Raw genomic sequence first — 11,506 nt, 5'->3', positions numbered from 1 at the left:
ATGGATAAACACCGACGTGGATGGCGCGGCTGCCACGCTGCTCCAGAGCCGGGACAAAAATCTCAGCTCATTCCTTGGGAGATGCTCCCAAGGCTGGGGGAGATGCTCTGGGAAAAGCCAGCCCAGGCTGCAACATGAGGAGATGGAAAGATGGAGCTCAGCCAGTGTCCGCTCTGCCTCTCCTCTCCGGGAGAGGAAAAGCCCAAAGACTCCGGTGACATTTCTCTCTGGAATTAAATCTCCCTCAAAGTCCCAAGGAGCGGAAACACAGATGGAAAATTGAAAAAAAAAAAAAGAATTCTTTTGAGTTGTTTTTCTTTTTTTGCCTAGCTAATGGCATCACTAGGCCTATCTCAAAATTACTATTATTATTAATAATAATAATAATAATAATAATAGTGAAAAGGAAAGGTGGTGTGGTTATGACTGAAAATACCATTCCCATAAAATACACGGATTTTTCTCGCTCTGGATGTATTTATATGCAAAGGACAGGAAATAGCAGTGGCTCACTGTGATCCTGCATTATCACCAGCTGAGTGTCTCCCATCCCAGAATTTCAATGCTGGCATTGTCACTGGCAGGGATGGACATGGAGATGTGGGAGCTCTCTTATCTCGCAGTTTCCCTTGGATTTTGTTAGTGGCATAAAAATTATTCAAAAAGCAACAAAATAACAACAAAACACATCCCTCTCTGCATCCCATTCCCTTCCCAAAGGCTGATGGATCAGTTGTGTCAGCCCAGGCATCCATTCCTAGGGATTTTTGGGATGTCCTGCTAGGAAAATTTACCCTGGAGCAGCAGCATAGGGAGCTCAGCACTGACCACAAGCCCTGTGGGGTGCATTTGGGGACAGGGGTGTCACCACTGCTCGATGACACCTGGCACAGCATCACACTCCATGATCCTGATGGGCCCCTTCTAACTCAGCATATCCCAGGGCTCCAGCTCTGGCTGCAGCTGGGATTCAGAAATTCCTCCCTGGACAAGAGAGGAAAACAAATCCCAGCTACTGTGAGCAGGCTGTGCTGGGGCTGGGAAGGTTTCTCAGCCCATAAGGGGAAGAAATTAAATAAAGAAAGCCCAGCACGGAGCCACAACAGCCGGAGCGTTGCTATAAACTCCGGAGAGGAGCTGGAGCTCGCTCCCATTCCTGCATTTCACGGGGATTTCCAAGGAAGCTCTTCCTCCCTCCCTGTCCATGCTGGGGTGGGTGAGTCCCTGTCCCCCCAGCACAGAAGCAGCCAGGGTGGAGGGATCCTCTCCAGCGTTTCCTGGGCTGTTTAGGAGAATTCCATCTGATTTTTGGCCATAAATGCCCAATTCACAGAGATCTAATCCAGCCTCTGCTTCAGTTGGGTTTGAAATTAAAAGCCTGAGCACACATTGGGGTTTTGCCCCTGGGTGTACCCACATGGGGACAGCTCCAACTCCATCCATCCCAGCTGAATTTTGGGAATTCAGCACCCAGCGTGCAGGACCAGCCCTGGATGGTGCTGGGGAAGGGGGAGCATCCCTGGGAGTGGCCTGGCTGGAGAGCAGGGATGGCTCCTTGAGCATTCCAGGATTTTGGCAATAAAACCACCCCTGGCTCCCCAGAAACTCCCAGAGGGGCTGTTCCCATCAGATTTTAGCTGGGGGAGGATGTTACCACATTAACTGGCCCCCCAAAATCTCCCCCAAAAATCTCCCTAGAAACTCCCAGAGGGTCTGTTCCCATCAGATTTTAGCTGGGGGAGGATGTTACCACATTAACTGGCCCCCCAAAAATCTCCCCCTGTATCTCCTGTGCCTTTGCTTGGGGAGCCAGCAAGGACAAAAATAAAAAGGAGCTGCTTGGGATTTAAGCTCAACGAAAAGTGAAAAAATCCAGTCTGAATCCCCAAGTGTTGGAACCATCAAGAAAATCCAAGTGTGCATGCGGCAGGGAAGCATCCCCCGGCTCGGCAGCGCTGATCCGGTGCGTTCTGCTAATCTACCCCGCAGAATTTGCAGCTCCTCAGCCCAGCATCCTCTCCAGGGATGCGATTGGAGCCCGGGAATTTCTCGGGATGGTTAGAGGGAAAAGCAGGATCTGCCCCCAAACCAAACCCCACGATTCTCACCCATCCCGGGGCACCAAGCTGGGTTTGTCACCAAATTATTAACCTAGGGTGAGGTGGGCAGGGATTTTCTGTGGAGTTAATCTGGTTTTCCCACAGCCCATCTCCAAATCCATTTCCCTCGTTTAAAATTCCCTTTCCCCCTCCCACCGAAGCTCCCCCATCCTTTCTGTTTTGTGGGGCTCCAAGGGGTTTTTCCATGGCTCCGGGCCTGGGGGTTATTCCTAGAGTTCGCTCTCAGAGCTGCAGAAATCCCTGGAATTGTGGTGTAAAGCAGGAAAGGGCGGCGGGGAGGGGCGGCCGGGGAGGAAAGATCACAGGGGGAATATTTTTAGCCCGTCTGTTCTCCGGCTTCAACACCACTCCATGATTCCAATCCCATCTGACAGAGGGGCAGATGCCTCAGGGCTGCTGAAACTGGAGAAAAACCCCGGCAAGGGCCCCCTCAGGGGGGTCACCAACAGCTCCGACACTGCGAGACATCAGAGAATCCCCCCTCAGTGGGGTGGGAGGAAAACTGAGAATTTCTCTGTTTAAAAAATAAAAATAAAAATTTAAAAAATTGGAATTTGGGTGGTGAAAGAGTGCCAAGAGCCAGGGCATCCATCAGAGCAGGGAGGAGGTGTGAGGGGAACATTCCCCCCTGGCATCCTGGTGAGCAGCTCCTTGCTCACCGTGTGTTTTCCATGGGGTTTGGTTATAAGTTTGCAGGAGCTGTGGTTAAATCTGGGAATGGGGTCATGGAGCCACAGGTTTTGCTCCAAATCTGCTCCAGGGAAGCGTGGATCTGGGATAAATCTGGGATGAGGAGCCAGTGCCAAGCAGGTCAGGGGAGCAGAGCTGGGTTTGCTCTGTGTCCCTGCAGTGACATCAGGGATGAATTGGGCACGAGGGGTCATGGACCAGCACCACTGGGAGAACTGGAGATCATCCAGGGCACCTCCTGAAGCAAACTTAGTCAAACCCTCACCCCCTGAGCCAGTTAAATTAGGATTTTCCCAGAATTTAAACCTCAACTCCATCCCAGGACACAAAGGCTCCCACCCCATCCCATTTCTCCATCCACACCCCATGCCCTGGGGTGGCAGGATGTGCTTTCCTTGGCATGGTTTGTAACAACCCTGGTGCTGGCACAACTTTTTGGGGCTGGTGCTGTTTCCATCCCCAGGGAAAACAGGGACACCAACCTCGTGCTTTGCAAACAGGATTGCAGCAGGGAAAAGCCAGCCCAGGCCACCCATCCCCTCCTCCATCCCCGGGGACAAAGCAGCCCAGGGAGCCCAGGGGAGCTTGGCCGTGGCCCCACGTGTCCATCAGCCACCCATCAATGATTTACTGCTGCTCTGAAGAGCTGTTTGTGCTCCGGGCCTTCCCGGCGGCCCCGGCCAAGGTCAGCGCTGCGTTTGGCTGGGGAAGGGATGGATGGGAGTCCAAGGGGGTGGGAACCCAAGGCAGGGAGAGCAGAGCCCCCTTGGAGCCCAGCAGCACCATCCTGAGCATCCCTGCTCCCACCAGGCTCCAGGAGACAAATCATGGAAGGATTTGGGTTGGATCTTAAAGCCCATCTCATTCCATCACCCACCCAACCCCACTGTGCCACCCCACAGGGTCACAGGGCTGCTGCCAACAGCCCCTGCCTGAGGCCTGAGTCACAGCAGGGCTGAAATTCCCCTTTGGAGACAGCAGGAATCACTTCCCACCGGGGTCACTGACACCATGGCCAGCACAGCCTAAAACCAGGCCCGGGATGTTGGGGTTGGATCAAAACAGGGACGTCACAGGAGGGGTTCCAAAGGTGCTGCCAGGCAGGATTTGTGCAATTCCTCTGCTTTTTGAAGCTGCCGTGGCCTCTCCCCATGCCTGCCCAAAAGCAAATTGATTTTTATGAAATGCACTCAGGCAGCCTCCAGGAGGATCCATAGCTGGGCTAATATTTGTCTAATGGGCTCCCACAAATAGCTCGTTAATCCCTGTGTGTTCATTAATGGCACACAGCAGCCAGACAGCTGCAGCCAGGCTCCCTGTGTCCCTGAGCTCCCAGGGATCCCAAGTTTTTGGGGTCTTCAAGCTCCCTGTGTCCCTGAGCTCCCAGGGACCCAAGTTTTGGGGTCTCCAAGCTCCCTGTGTCCCTGAGCTCCCAGGGATCCCAAGTTTTGGGGTCTCCAAACTCCCCAGATCCCTGAGCTCCCCAGATCCCTGAGCTCCCAGGGACCCCAAGTTTGGGGGTCTCCAAGCTCCCCAGATCCCTGAGCTCCCAGGGTCCCCAAATTTTTGGGTCTCCAAGTTCCCCAGATCCCTGAGCTCCCCAGATCCCTGAGCTCCCAGGGTCCTCAAGTTTTTGGGTCTCCAAGCTCCTCAGATCCCTGAGCTTCCCATATCCCTGAGCCCCCAGAGACCCCAAGTTTTGGGGTCTCCAAACTCCCCAGATCCCTGAGTTCCCAAGGACCCCAAGTTTTGGGGTCTCCAAGCTCCCTGTGTCCCTGAGCTCCCAGGGATCCCAAGTTTTTGGGTCTCCAAGCTCCCCAGGCTCATTGCTGTGGTCCCATATCCCTGCACCCCTCCACTGTGGTCACCCCTTTTTTTCTCCCCACTTCTCCCAGAGCTTCTCCTTCCCCCTCCTTTATTCCACCCCACCCCAAGGAGATTCCCCCTCTGTTCCCTCACCCCCCAAGGTTAAAAACCCCATTTTTGGGGCTGCACAGTGAACCAGCACTGGACACCAGCTCTGAAACAACCACAGGCTTTGGCTGGGCTTTATCCCTGGGGATCTCACTGGAGAAGTGGCACTCGTGGCACCCATGGGACAGTCTGGAGCTGGCACCATGTCCCAAAAAGCCTTGAAACCCCACAGCTTTAGTCATAGATTGGGAATATCCCCCAGTTTGCAGCAACCACTTTACTGATGTGGTTATTTGCTTATTTAGCTGAAAATTAATATCAGAGCTCAGGAATGTTCTTGTAAACCTGTAAGTGAGCAAATGCATTGGAGGGCTTGCAAAACCCTCAGTGTATTTTTTCCAGGCAGGATTTTGGAGTGCTCCTTGGGCAGGAAAGCCTGTGGATATGTGGATATGCATTTTTATGTATGTATATATAACATTTGGTCATTTATATATAAAATCTGAGCAACCTGGGCTAGTGGAAAGTTTCCCTGCCCACAGCAGCGGTTTGGAGTGAGATGGTTTTTAAGATCTCTTCCAATTCCATTATTCCCTCCCTTCTCTGCAGCAGGAAAAGGAATTTTGTTTTGGTTTGAAGGGCAACTTTCAGTGGAAACTTTTCCCAGACACTTCCCCAGGAAGCAGCAGCTGTGGCATCTCCGGCCTCTTCCCCTCCAGCTCCACAGGCTGCTCCAACCCATGGCTCAGAGGAAAGGATGTGTTTGGATGGTGAAAATGTCATCCCCAGCTTTCACCCAGCAGGGTCATCCTGCTCCAAAAGGATTTATCCCTTGGGAAGGCAGAAAAGCCCCTCTTGGAAGAGCGTTGTCTGCCAGACCATCACCAAAGGGAATTTCTGGAGAATGCAGCCCTGAAATGACATCATCCCCTCGTGCCTGGGATGTGCAGGGTCCCTGAATGGGCTGAGGGGTCAGGTCAGGCTCAGGGATGTGTCCCAGATCAGCCTGCCCAGGGAGGAAGGGATGATTTCCATCCTGGAGGATGGGAGCTCCCGGGGTGAGCACAGTGCCCAAACCACCCACCGTGGGGTGGGTGCTGATCCCAGCCTGGGTCCTGCACTTCCAGCAGGGAATTTGCTCCGTGTTTAAACCCCTCCCTCTCTTCCCAGGGTCTGGGGAAGCTGGGGTGCTCAGCAGGAGCCCAGGCACTGGTTTTATGAAAGCAAACTGGGAGGGGAAGAGCCGGCTCACCCTTCCCCAGGGCTGCGTCTGGGAGACGCTGCAAAGCAGGAGGGAGGGATCGCAGCTTGGGGATGGATCTGGGTCACCCCACAAATGTCCTTTGCTACTCTGGAAGCTCCCAAACCTCTGCCCCATCCCTGCAAGTGTCCAAGGCCAGGTTGGACAGGGCTTGGAGCAACCTGGGACAGTGGAACTGGATGGTTCCTTCCAACCCAAACAATTCTGGGATTTTTTGATTTTACCCCATTTTGGGGTCCCACCCCACCAGTGGGTGCAGCATCCCTGGCAGGACATTATCAATGCAAGCCCCAATCACCACAACCTCAATCCACTCTCCCATGAGCTCACATTTTCATGGCACCCCCAAAATCCTGGGGTTCCTACCCCAGACATCCCACAGCAGCTGGACCTGGCCTCTCCACTTCCAAACCCAAGCTGTTTATGAGCTCTGTGAGCACAATAAACCAAAAGCAGCTGTGGCTACGACCTCCTTTCATGTGATTCTTTTTTTTCCTTCTTCCCTCCTCTGAATTTTTATGATCCAGATATAAAGCCCTGGGAAATAGAGGTTTAAAGGGGAACCCTGACACCCCTTACTGCACGGGCATGAAATGCAGTGCCCTGACTCTCATCCATCCCAGGAGATTGTTTCCAATTTTTTTTTTAAAGAAAATACTAAAAATAAAGCACCTGGAAGCCTCATGGGCAGTGAGGGAGAAATCCCAGGTGTTCCTGGTCCAGCCTTGTTTGCACAGCTCTGCCCTGGGCCAACATTTCTTTGTCCAGAGACTTTCCTGAACAAAGGAAAGGGGTGAAGGATGCTGTGGGCATCCCAGGAAAACTCTGGGAAGCTGTCACCCCACTGAACCCCTGCTCAGAGCACCATTCCCTACTGCTCCATCAGCACTTGCTGTATTTAAAATTAATGCTGTTTTTGCAGAGGCACCAAGGTCCTGTTTTATCCCATCCAATAAACCAAATCCTGGTTCACCCCAGATCCCACCCTGCTCCAAACCCAAGGACAGATTCCTGTCTCCAGCCATGATTTTCTGCACCTTTCCTGCTGCAAACTCAGCCCTCAGACCCCTTGTTCTGAAGGGATTTCCTAATTTTGGTGCTTTGCAGAGTCCCCAAACTCAGCCATCCCAGCTGAACACCCCCCTCCCACCACCTTCCCTAATTTATGGAATCCCAGAATGGTTTGGGCTGGAAAGGACCTTAAAGCTCACCCAGTCTCACCCCCTGCCATGGGCAGGACACCTTCCATTGTCCCAGATTGCTCCATCCTGGCCTTGGACATCCCAGGGACAGCCTCAGAGCCAGGAATTGCTCCCCAGTATCCCATCTAATCCTGCTCTGGGGCACTTTGAATCCATTTACACCCCCAAATCCTCCCATTGGATGTGGCAGCACATCCCACACCCCTGATTTCCACAGACCCTCAGCACACACTTGGAGCAACTTGTTTTATGCCACCAGTGATTAGAAAGATGATGCCTTGAAGAAAAGAAGGACTTGGGGCTGTCAGAGCAGGAATTCAGAGCAGGAATTCAGAGCTCTGTCCAGCCCCTGGTGCTCTGGAGAGCCTGGAGGTGCCCAAGGCTTACCCTGACACCAACTGCTTGGCTCATCACCCCCAAACCAAAATTCCTCACCAAATTAAAAAAAAAAAAATCATAAAGTCCCCAATTTTGTGCTCTGTATGTGAGGAAAGGAGGAGCTTCACTCCCTGGAGCAGCCAGGACTGTCCCAGGAAACTGTCCCTGGATGGAGGCTGGTGCCACCTCCTCATCCCCCCTCACCCACAGTGGGGATTTTCCCCTCTTTACAGCAATATTCCCTGTGCCTGAGGCTTTCCCAGCTCCTCAGGAACTTGGAATGCTGCTGCAGACATGGATTTGCCCAGCCAGTGCTCCTAGGAGGTGATCAGCTGAACAAAGTAGAGAAAACAACACTCAGAGTTTATTTTTCTGAGTATAAATCCCCATTTTTCAGGTAGAATCAGGCCAGTTTCCAAGGCACAAAAAGCCTTTTCCATTCCTCCATCTCAGCAAACAACCCCACCTGCAGAGCCAGCTTGGATTCATCACATTCCCATGGCTCTGTTTATGACAGGGCTGGATCTCAAGCTGTTGCATGAAGAACACCAGGCCTGTCCTCCCTTGAGCTAGACTTCACACCCAGCCTAAATCTAAGCCTAAACCACATCTCATCCCTCACACAGCCCAATTACCCTGCACAGGGATTGCTCCTACCAGCTCCTGGAATTGTGCTGCTCCTTGGGGAGATCCCCAGCCATCCCAGGAAGGGACAGCACATCTGTGGGAGCAGCAGAATCCCATCCTGGAGCTGCCCCATCCCAGGGGTGTGGGACACTTCCCACACAAGTGTCCAGGCCAGCCGGGTGGGGTGAGCCTGGAGAAGACATTTAATTACACAGGGCTGGCTGTTTTTCCAGTTGCAGAGGCCCAGCTGCATATTCCCTGCCTGTGCTAGGTGCCATTAGTGCTGTTTGACTACTAATTGGCAATTAATAACATCTTTGCATTATGCAAATGAGTTCTAAACACCTGCAGATCGATTCTTCTGACGCCTTCATGTTTGCAGTGGTGTTTGAGGGCTTGGATGGTGGGGGTTTTGGGGTGGTTTTTTTTTGCTGTGAGCTGGAAAAGTGGGTGTTTAGGGGTGCAAAAGGATCATTCCCACAGCACCCAGCACGAGTGGCCATCCCAGGGAATGGCTGGCTGGGGAATTTCCCTGGCTGACCCATGGGATGGGTGCAGCAGCTGCAGGGCAGGGTTGGGGCTGCTGGTGCCCAGCTGATGAAAAGCCACTGGGATGTGTCTGTCTGGCCATAGCCAGGACATGCCAGGCTGGTCCTGCTCCAGGTGCCACAGGGGAGGAGGGAGTGACATTAAAAACAGCCTCAAATCCCCAACAGGAGCAGCAGCTGAGCAGGATCGAAGGCAGCAGCACAGCGAGACAGCTTTGCTTATGCTAATGGGGGAGAAGACTGCAAACAGCTCCAGGTGAGAAAATTGGGCTGGGATTTTCCGTGGGCAGCCAGCCAGCCCCAATCCCTTTTATCTGCTCTTGGGAATGTCTGATTCCTGGGGGGGATAGCTGCCCCTCACCCTGAGGCTTTCCAGCATCCTCATGTTGCTGCATCCATGGGCCCAATTCCCCAGGTTGAGGTTTTTGGGGGAATTTGGCTGCCCCTGAGCACCTCATTCCTGCAAACATCTGCAGGAGACTGGGGAGAAGCTGGATAAGCAGCACAGGGTCCACCCACGGTGCTCCAGAGGATTTGGGGTTATTTTTGGAAGGGCAAGGAACACAGCATCGTTTTGTTTTCCCATTGCAGGAATTTTCATAAGGGGAAGGATTGTGCAGAGAGATTTCCCCTCCATAGCCCCATCCCAGCAGGATCAGCTCCCTTGGGTCTGTAAATAAAAGCCATGGTGGTGGCAAGCCCTCCTCAGCCATTTACCTGCTTTAAATCCATCAGGATACAAAGCTGAGATGATTTTTCATAGCACAAGCTACTTACACTCCCAGCTGTGTTCCCACACTGTCATTCCCTTTAATTTTGGGGGATCAGATAGTCCCTGTCAGCCCTATAACTCTGCTGGCTGCCCAACAAGTCTTGCTCTGGGTTTATAGAGGCATCTCTAGGAAAGATAAGCAAGATAAAGGAATTCCACACCCCAAAAGAAATGAAGAGGCTCCCTAAGTGCAGTGGGAACACCTGCCTGGAATTCTGTCTCCTTGACTCCAGGACTGGTTTTGCAATCAGATCTCTCAGAGTATGAATTCACACAAAGAATATGGAAAACCAGCAAAGGCCCCATTTTTTCCCCTCATCTGGGCAATTCCCAGAGATGGGTCTGCAGACCTGGAGAGCAGGAAAATATAAGTCACTTGTGCAATGGGCTGTGTGATGCTGTCAAGTGCTCAGGGAGATCTTCCAGGGGAAGGAAAGTGAGTTGGGAGCAGAGTAAAAGTAATTTTTTCCCTGTTTCTGCCCAAAAGCTTTGCCTGACATTAAGCAGACCCTGCTCAGAGAACACCTCAATAAACACTTTCCTTCCCAGGCTATATATGAACTTCTCACAAAAAAAAAATAATCTGTGTTCCTTTGATGAATCATTTGCATTCAAGGTAATTAAACTTTAATCAGCAAAGCCAAAGAAAATGAGATTTTTTTTTCTTCAGCAGAGATGAGATAGAGCTGGACCTGATTCCTATCAGAGCCAACTTGCCCCATTAACACTGCCCAGGTCTCCCCATCTCTCTTGTGGGAAACAGGATGAGGAAGAACAAAGGAGGTGAGGAAACAGCAGGATTATCCATGGGTTTTCCAAGTGAAATGGGAGTGCTGAGTTCATGGGGATAAAAATTACCTGCTCCTTCCCGTCTGCTTTCTGGTGCCTCACTTGCAAACCCTCAGCGCTGGAAAAACCCTCCCCACCCGGGCGGGGCAGCCGAGGGCAGGGAAGCTGCTCATTAACCTGAGCCAGCAGCCGGTGGGAATGTGGGGATGAGGCTGCTCCCTTTCCCTTTCTGTCCCTTCCCTCTCTCCACTCCCATCCCCATCCTTGTCTCTGTTCCCATCAGATTCCCATCCCTAGCTTGTTCCTGTCCTCATTCCTATCCCCATCCTTATCCTTGTTCCCATCCCTACACTTGTTTCTCTTCCCTTCCCCATTCCTGTCACCATTCCCATCCCCTTCTCCATGCTCATCCCTGTCCTTATGTTCGTCTCTGTCCTTGTTCTCATCCCTATCCTCATCCCCATTTCCATGCCTATTCCTTCTCCTATTTCTGTCTCAATCCCTGCACACATTTCTGTTCCTATCCCAAATCCCTATTCCTTTTTATTCCTTTTCCCATCCCTATCCCAATCCCTGTTTCTGTTCCTATCCCTAATCCCTACTCCTTATTACTCCTTTTCCCATCTCTATCCCAAACCCTGTTTTTGTTCCTATCCCCAATCCCTATTCCTTTTCATTCCTTTTCCCATCTCTATCCCAATTCCTATACCTATTCCCAATTCCTTTCCCACTTCCATTTCCACCTTCATTCCTGTATCCATTCCCATCCCTTTCCCAGTGGGGGACATCCTGGTTTTTATCAGGATTTCAGTTAAATTCCAGGTTTTCTTGCCGAGTCCATGTGCAGGGCTCAGACAGGCTGTGGGACCCAGCTCAGGCACTTTCCTAAGGGATAAAACTCTGGGAAGCAGAGGTGGATGATCCTGATCTAGTGGGTGACATCCTTGCCCATGGCAGGGGCTGGAACAGGATCCCTTCCCATCCAAACCATCCTGGGATTCCATGAGTCTATGAAGAGCATGGATATGGAGCAAACCCAGCCCTGGGGACAGTTTGCAAACCACCAAGAATTCCTCCTGTTCCCTGCAATCCTCAGCACGCTTCCCCCTCTGCTAATAACTCATTGGGATGTCACAATAACAGCCTGCACCCTTCCTGTGTCACGGGGCACGCCAGCTGCTCTGCCAGGGGAAAAAATAACTTCA

This window comes from Catharus ustulatus, chromosome 6 (assembly GCF_009819885.2).
Source record: "Catharus ustulatus isolate bCatUst1 chromosome 6, bCatUst1.pri.v2, whole genome shotgun sequence".
NCBI lineage: Eukaryota > Metazoa > Chordata > Aves > Passeriformes > Turdidae > Catharus > Catharus ustulatus.
The sequence above is the reverse complement of the archived record's forward strand: the minus strand, read 5'-3'. Positions refer to the sequence as shown.